Source organism: Schistocerca americana, unplaced genomic scaffold (assembly GCF_021461395.2).
Source record: "Schistocerca americana isolate TAMUIC-IGC-003095 unplaced genomic scaffold, iqSchAmer2.1 HiC_scaffold_561, whole genome shotgun sequence".
NCBI lineage: Eukaryota > Metazoa > Arthropoda > Insecta > Orthoptera > Acrididae > Schistocerca > Schistocerca americana.
In genome coordinates this window covers 72,501-80,000 of record NW_025726304.1, presented here as the reverse complement: position 1 = coordinate 80,000, position 7,500 = coordinate 72,501, and the positions used below count along the sequence as shown (strand labels likewise).

At 55.6% G+C, this 7,500-nt stretch overlaps 3 non-coding genes across 3 annotated transcripts in view; all 3 read right to left on the bottom strand.

Annotated features, from left to right (window-relative positions):
• LOC124586598 overlaps positions 1-1,436 on the bottom strand; it is a 4,222-nt gene extending 2,786 nt beyond the window's left edge. The window contains exon 1 of the ribosomal RNA XR_006975191.1: positions 1-1,436. This exon is cut by the window's left edge and continues 2,786 nt beyond it. This is a non-coding gene — a ribosomal RNA (large subunit ribosomal RNA).
• A 188-nt stretch (positions 1,437-1,624) lies between these two features.
• On the bottom strand, positions 1,625-1,779 carry LOC124586586. The gene has a single exon (XR_006975180.1). It is a non-coding gene; the product is annotated as a 5.8S ribosomal RNA (ribosomal RNA).
• Positions 1,780-2,130: 351 nt separating this feature from the next.
• LOC124586591 lies at positions 2,131-4,040 on the bottom strand. Its single transcript, XR_006975185.1, has one exon. It is a non-coding gene; the product is annotated as a small subunit ribosomal RNA (ribosomal RNA).
• Between the last annotated feature and the right edge of the window lie 3,460 nt (positions 4,041-7,500).

The window sequence follows — 7,500 nt, the reverse complement described above, 5'->3', positions numbered from 1 at the left end:
GTCGTTTGCTCGCGGCTTCAGCATATCAAGCAAGCCGGAGATCTCACCCATTTAAAGTTTGAGAATAGGTTGAGGTCGTTTCGGCCCCAAGGCCTCTAATCATTCGCTTTACCGGATGAGACTCGTACGAGCACCAGCTATCCTGAGGGAAACTTCGGAGGGAACCAGCTACTAGATGGTTCGATTAGTCTTTCGCCCCTATACCCAGCTCCGACGATCGATTTGCACGTCAGAATCGCTACGGACCTCCATCAGGGTTTCCCCTGACTTCGTCCTGGCCAGGCATAGTTCACCATCTTTCGGGTCCCAACGTGTACGCTCTAGGTGCGCCTCACCTCGCAATGAGGACGAGACGCCCCGGGAGTGCGGAGGCCGCCGCCCCGTGAAGGGCGGGGAAGCCCCATCCTCCCTCGGCCCGCGCAAGGCGAGACCTTCACTTTCATTACGCCTTTAGGTTTCGTACAGCCCAATGACTCGCGCACATGTTAGACTCCTTGGTCCGTGTTTCAAGACGGGTCGTGAAATTGTCCAAAGCTGAAGCGCCGCTGACGGGAGCGATTATTCCGCCCGAGAGCATCCCGAGCCAACAGCGGCGCGGGTCCGGGGCCGGGCCAGGTAGGTCCGTCATCCGGGAAGAACCGCGCGCGCTTGCCGGGAGCCCGAGCGCCCAAAGGGGCGAATCGACTCCTCCAGATATACCGCCGGGCAGCCAGCCAGGACACCGGGGCTCTGCCCAACAGACGCGAACCGAGGCCCGCGGAAGGACAGGCTGCGCACCCGGGCCGTAGGCCGGCACCCAGCGGGTCGCGACGTCCTACTAGGGGAGAAGTGCGGCCCACCGCACACCGGAACGGCCCCACCCCGCGGCGAGTGGAAAGGCAACCGGACACGACCCCGCCGCGGATTGCTCCGCGCGGGCGGCCGGCCCCATCTGCCGAGGGCGGAGGCCAGTGGCCGGATGGGCGTGAATCTCACCCGTTCGACCTTTCGGACTTCTCACGTTTACCCCAGAACGGTTTCACGTACTTTTGAACTCTCTCTTCAAAGTTCTTTTCAACTTTCCCTCACGGTACTTGTTCGCTATCGGTCTCGTGGTCATATTTAGTCTCAGATGGAGTTTACCACCCACTTGGAGCTGCACTCTCAAGCAACCCGACTCGAAGGAGAGGTCCCGCCGACGCTCGCACCGGCCGCTACGGGCCTGGCACCCTCTACGGGCCGTGGCCTCATTCAAGTTGGACTTGGGCTCGGCGCGAGGCGTCGGGGTAGTGGACCCTCCCAAACACCACATGCCACGACAGGCGGCAGCCTGCGGGGTTCGGTGCTGGACTCTTCCCTGTTCGCTCGCCGCTACTGGGGGAATCCTTGTTAGTTTCTTTTCCTCCGCTTAGTAATATGCTTAAATTCAGCGGGTAGTCTCGCCTGCTCTGAGGTCGTTGTACGAGGTGTCGCACGCCACACCGCCAGCCGGCTGTGCACGCTACCGAGTAAGTACCGGTATGCGAACCGCCAGGCGACGGGCGCGCATCGCACGTTTAAGGAGGCGCGGCCGGCCCCACAGGCGGCCGCGACGCTCCCAGGTCTGCGAAGCGGGGCAAACGCCGCGCGCTTCAGTATACGTAGCCGACCCTCAGCCAGACGTGGCCCGGGAACGGAATCCATGGACCGCAATGTGCGTTCGAAACGTCGATGTTCATGTGTCCTGCAGTTCACATGTCGACGCGCAATTTGCTGCGTTCTTCATCGACCCACGAGCCGAGTGATCCACCGTCCTGGGTGATCTTTTCTTAGTTTACACTGTCTCTTTCAAGACAGTTGCATAGGCGGGACGTAGGCGTGTGGCGGCCCCTGTTCAAGCGTTCTGTGTCCAACGGCCTCACGGCCGATGGGCGTCGTACGGCTCCACACCGGAGCGGACAGGCAGTCGGGCGAAAGTCATTCAAAACCGGCGCCAGGCGCCAGGTGCCGCAGGCCAGCCGCTCCAGCGCTTCAGCGCTCGTACCACACAACATTGGCGTTAGTTTTGAGAAGCACGCGTGGTTCCGCACGCGGCGCACGGCTACTGCGAGCCGTACAGGTAGCGTGTTGCGCGACACGACACGCACATCGAAAGACATGCAGTCTAGTCGGTAATGATCCTTCCGCAGGTTCACCTACGGAAACCTTGTTACGACTTTTACTTCCTCTAAATGATCAAGTTTGGTCATCTTTCCGGTAGCATCGGCAACGACAGAGTCAATGCCGCGTACCAGTCCGAAGACCTCACTAAATCATTCAATCGGTAGTAGCGACGGGCGGTGTGTACAAAGGGCAGGGACGTAATCAACGCGAGCTTATGACTCGCGCTTACTGGGAATTCCTCGTTCATGGGGAACAATTGCAAGCCCCAATCCCTAGCACGAAGGAGGTTCAGCGGGTTACCCCGACCTTTCGGCCTAGGAAGACACGCTGATTCCTTCAGTGTAGCGCGCGTGCGGCCCAGAACATCTAAGGGCATCACAGACCTGTTATTGCTCAATCTCGTGCGGCTAGAAGCCGCCTGTCCCTCTAAGAAGAAAAGTAATCGCTGACAGCACGAAGGATGTCACGCGACTAGTTAGCAGGCTAGAGTCTCGTTCGTTATCGGAATTAACCAGACAAATCGCTCCACCAACTAAGAACGGCCATGCACCACCACCCACCGAATCAAGAAAGAGCTATCAATCTGTCAATCCTTCCGGTGTCCGGGCCTGGTGAGGTTTCCCGTGTTGAGTCAAATTAAGCCGCAGGCTCCACTCCTGGTGGTGCCCTTCCGTCAATTCCTTTAAGTTTCAGCTTTGCAACCATACTTCCCCCGGAACCCAAAAGCTTTGGTTTCCCGGAGGCTGCCCGCCGAGTCATCGGAGGAACTGCGGCGGATCGCTGGCTGGCATCGTTTATGGTTAGAACTAGGGCGGTATCTGATCGCCTTCGAACCTCTAACTTTCGTTCTTGATTAATGAAAACATACTTGGCAAATGCTTTCGCTTCTGTTCGTCTTGCGACGATCCAAGAATTTCACCTCTAACGTCGCAATACGAATGCCCCCGCCTGTCCCTATTAATCATTACCTCGGGTTCCGAAAACCAACAAAATAGAACCGAGGTCCTATTCCATTATTCCATGCACACAGTATTCAGGCGGGCTTGCCTGCTTTAAGCACTCTAATTTGTTCAAAGTAAACGTGCCGGCCCACCGAGACACTCACTCAAGAGCACCCTGGTAGGATTGCAACGGGGTCCGCCTCGGGACGCACGAGCACGCACGAGGCGCGTCGCACGCCTTCAGCTCGCCCCACCGGCAGGACGTCCCACGATACATGCCAGTTAAACACCGACGGGCGGTGAACCAACAGCGTGGGACACAAATCCAACTACGAGCTTTTTAACCGCAACAACTTTAATATACGCTATTGGAGCTGGAATTACCGCGGCTGCTGGCACCAGACTTGCCCTCCAATAGATACTCGTTAAAGGATTTAAAGTGTACTCATTCCGATTACGGGGCCTCGGATGAGTCCCGTATCGTTATTTTTCGTCACTACCTCCCCGTGCCGGGAGTGGGTAATTTGCGCGCCTGCTGCCTTCCTTGGATGTGGTAGCCGTTTCTCAGGCTCCCTCTCCGGAATCGAACCCTGATTCCCCGTTACCCGTTACAACCATGGTAGGCGCAGAACCTACCATCGACAGTTGATAAGGCAGACATTTGAAAGATGCGTCGCCGGTACGAGGACCGTGCGATCAGCCCAAAGTTATTCAGAGTCACCAAGGCAAACGGACCGGACGAGCCGACCGATTGGTTTTGATCTAATAAAAGCGTCCCTTCCATCTCTGGTCGGGACTCTGTTTGCATGTATTAGCTCTAGAATTACCACAGTTATCCAAGTAACGTGGGTACGATCTAAGGAACCATAACTGATTTAATGAGCCATTCGCGGTTTCACCTTAATGCGGCTTGTACTGAGACATGCATGGCTTAATCTTTGAGACAAGCATATGACTACTGGCAGGATCAACCAGGGAGCTGCGTCAACTAGAGCTGAGCAGCCGGCCGCCCGGGAGTGTGTCCCGGGGGCCCGCGCGAACACGCAAGCGTCCGCTCAATTATTCTGCAAACAGGAGGAGGCTGAGCTCCCCTGCACAATACACCTCGAAACCCTCTCAGGTCCCGGCGGCGCGCAGCGCCGTCCTAAGTACTTGGTCGGGTTCGAGAGAGGCGCAATCGCCCGGAGTTTGGCGAGTAGACGCTTTAGGTGCGACCACCCGTGCTCCCAACTGAGCTTGCCGCTGCCGACAGAGGCCCGGGAGCGTGCTGTCGTGGCATTGCCGGCGGGAGACAACACGCGCCACCTACGGTGGCCGGCAGCTCCAACGCCAGCGCCACAGAAGGACAAAAGCCCCACTTGGGTGCCGAAGCGAACTCTCCCAGCACAGCGCACGCGCCAACACGTCCGCACAGCTGCGATACAATCCACCTGCGAGAACCGCAGAGGCGACCGAGCAGCAGACGGCGTCGCGGCGCCGAGCGCCGGGCGGCGGCGCATCCTCAGCGCACACAGTCCTCAATCGGACCAGCACACTGCAGATGTCCACCGCGCTTCGCACCGGGCCCGCGAGGACCTACTTTGGCCGCACGGCGCCGCGTGCAGGGTGCGCCGGCGCGCAGCTGCGCCGCCTGCCGCCTCCGTCGGCCGGCGCGCCTGCCACTGGCCGCCCCCACCAGCCGGCTGTAGCGCGTGCGCCCACGCACCGCGCGGCCAGCACGCCGGAAGGCCCCCCCTCACCGGCCGGGGACGGTCCCACCCAGCCACCGCCGCGTATCGCTTCACACCCACATGCCATTCACGTTCGTGGGCATGGTGGGTATCGCTGAAACAACCGGTTGGTAGCTCAACCGATCGTCGCCATCACTGATTCACCTCTAGCGAGAACAACCGCACCACAACGGTTTACCAGTTCTTCATTTGCGTAACGTCACCAGCAAACGTAGACGTCCATCGCCATTTGCAAATTCAACGATTGTTGCATGCCTGTGTCAGGTGTCACGACACACTATGTCTGCCCACATACACGCAACAACATGTGCACGCTTCGCGAACACGTGGAAGGTGGCCCCCGTACGTATGCGATGTCCATTGCGCGAACGACTGTCAACCGGCCTCTGTCGCATGTCGCAGATGTGGAACGCAGTGCACCATGCTATCACGGTGTGTGAGAAGAGACGACTACGTCTGACAACACGCGCCACTACATCAACAGACGGCTCATGCTGATCGCCATCCACGGCATACCATACTGCAATCCAGCTCTTATAGGGAGACGACACGTAGCTGAGTGCACAATATTTGGACCGTATGGTTCGCCGTTGTTGGCGCAGTCGTGGTACGGTCACACATGTACCACGATGTATCATTCAGTACATGAGGACCAATGTGCGGTACAGTGTGTGATTTGGACGTACAACATCAGCGGACAGTTGCCACAAGCCGTACCACAACGTAGGCTGTGCTTCGCCATGCGAATGCCAATGAACAACTGCGAAGGGCATTGAGCATGTACGTCCTGCCGCCATCCGCATTACAGTGTATAGCTGCAAGGTGTTTAACATGAAGCGATACTCTGGGGACCGGGCAGTGCGAGTAGCAAACTATATTGCGGGGGTTGCAGTTAGGCAACACTACACTAATTTAACGCGTCGTATGACAATTACAGAGCAGGTTAAGGCCCAACGTGTGTTGGGTTAAGGCCCAACGTGTGTTGGGTTAAGGCCCAACGTGTGTTGGGTTAAGGCCCAACGTGTGTTGGGTTAAGGCCCAACGTGTGTTGGGTTAAGGCCCAACGTGTGTTGGGTTAAGGCCCAACGTGTGTTGGGTTAAGGCCCAACGTGTGTTGGGTTAAGGCCCAACGTGTGTTGGGTTAAGGCCCAACGTGTGTTGGGTTAAGGCCCAACGTGTGTTGGGTTAAGGCCCAACGTGTGTTGGGTTAAGGCCCAACGTGTGTTGGGTTAAGGCCCAACGTGTGTTGGGTTAAGGCCCAACGTGTGTTGGGTTAAGGCCCAACGTGTGTTGGGTTAAGGCCCAACGTGTGTTGGGTTAAGGCCCAACGTGTGTTGGGTTAAGGCCCAACGTGTGTTGGGTTAAGGCCCAACGTGTGTTGGGTTAAGGCCCAACGTGTGTTGGGTTAAGGCCCAACGTGTGTTGGGTTAAGGCCCAACGTGTGTTGGGTTAAGGCCCAACGTGTGTTGGGTTAAGGCGCAACATAGGTTAGGTTAAGGCGCAACATAGGTTAGGTTAAGGCGCAACATAGGTTAGGTTAAGGCGCAACATAGGTTAGGTTAAGGCGCAACATAGGTTAGGTTAAGGCGCAACATAGGTTAGGTTACGGCGCAACATAGGTTAGGTTAAGGCGCAACATAGGTTAGGTTAAGGCGCAACATAGGTTAGGTTACGGCGCAACATAGGTTAGGTTAAGGCGCAACATATGTTAGGTTAAGGCGCAACATAGGTTAGGTTAAGGCGCAACATAGGTTAGGTTAAGGCGCAACATAGGTTAGGTTAAGGCGCAACATAGGTTAGGTTAAGGCGCAACATAGGTTAGGTTAAGGCGCAACATAGGTTAGGTTAAGGCGCAACATAGGTTAGGTTAAGGCGCAACATAGGTTAGGTTAAGGCGCAACATAGGTTAGGTTAAGGCGCAACATAGGTTAGGTTACGGCGCAACATAGGTTAGGTTACGGCGCAACATAGGTTAGGTTACGGCGCAACATAGGTTAGGTTAAGGCGCAACATAGGTTAGGTTAAGGCGCAACATAGGTTAGGTTAAGGCGCAACATAGGTTAGGTTAAGGCGCAACATAGGTTAGGTTAAGGCGCAACATAGGTTAGGTTAAGGCGCAACATAGGTTAGGTTAAGGCGCAACATAGGTTAGGTTAAGGCGCAACATGGGTTAGGTTAAGGCGCAACATGGGTTAGGTTAAGGCGCAACATGGGTTAGGTTAAGGCGCAACATGGGTTAGGTTAAGGCGCAACATGGGTTAGGTTAAGGCGCAACATGGGTTAGGTTAAGGCGCAACATGGGTTAGGTTAAGGCGCAACATGGGTTAGGTTAAGGCGCAACATGGGTTAGGTTAAGGCGCAACATGGGTTAGGTTAAGGCGCAACATGGGTTAGGTTAAGGCGCAACATGGGTTAGGTTAAGGCGCAACATGGGTTAGGTTAAGGTACAATATGGGTTAGGTTAAGGTACAATATGGGTTAGGTTAAGGTACAATATGGGTTAGGTTAAGGTACAATATGGGTTAGGTTAAGGTACAATATGGGTTAGGTTAAGGTACAATATGGGTTAGGTTAAGGTACAATATGGGTTAGGTTAAGGTACAATATGGGTTAGGTTAAGGTACAATACGGGTTAGGTTAAGGTACAATACGGGTTAGGTTAAGGTACAATACGGGTTAGGTTAAGGTACAATACGGGTTAGGTTAAG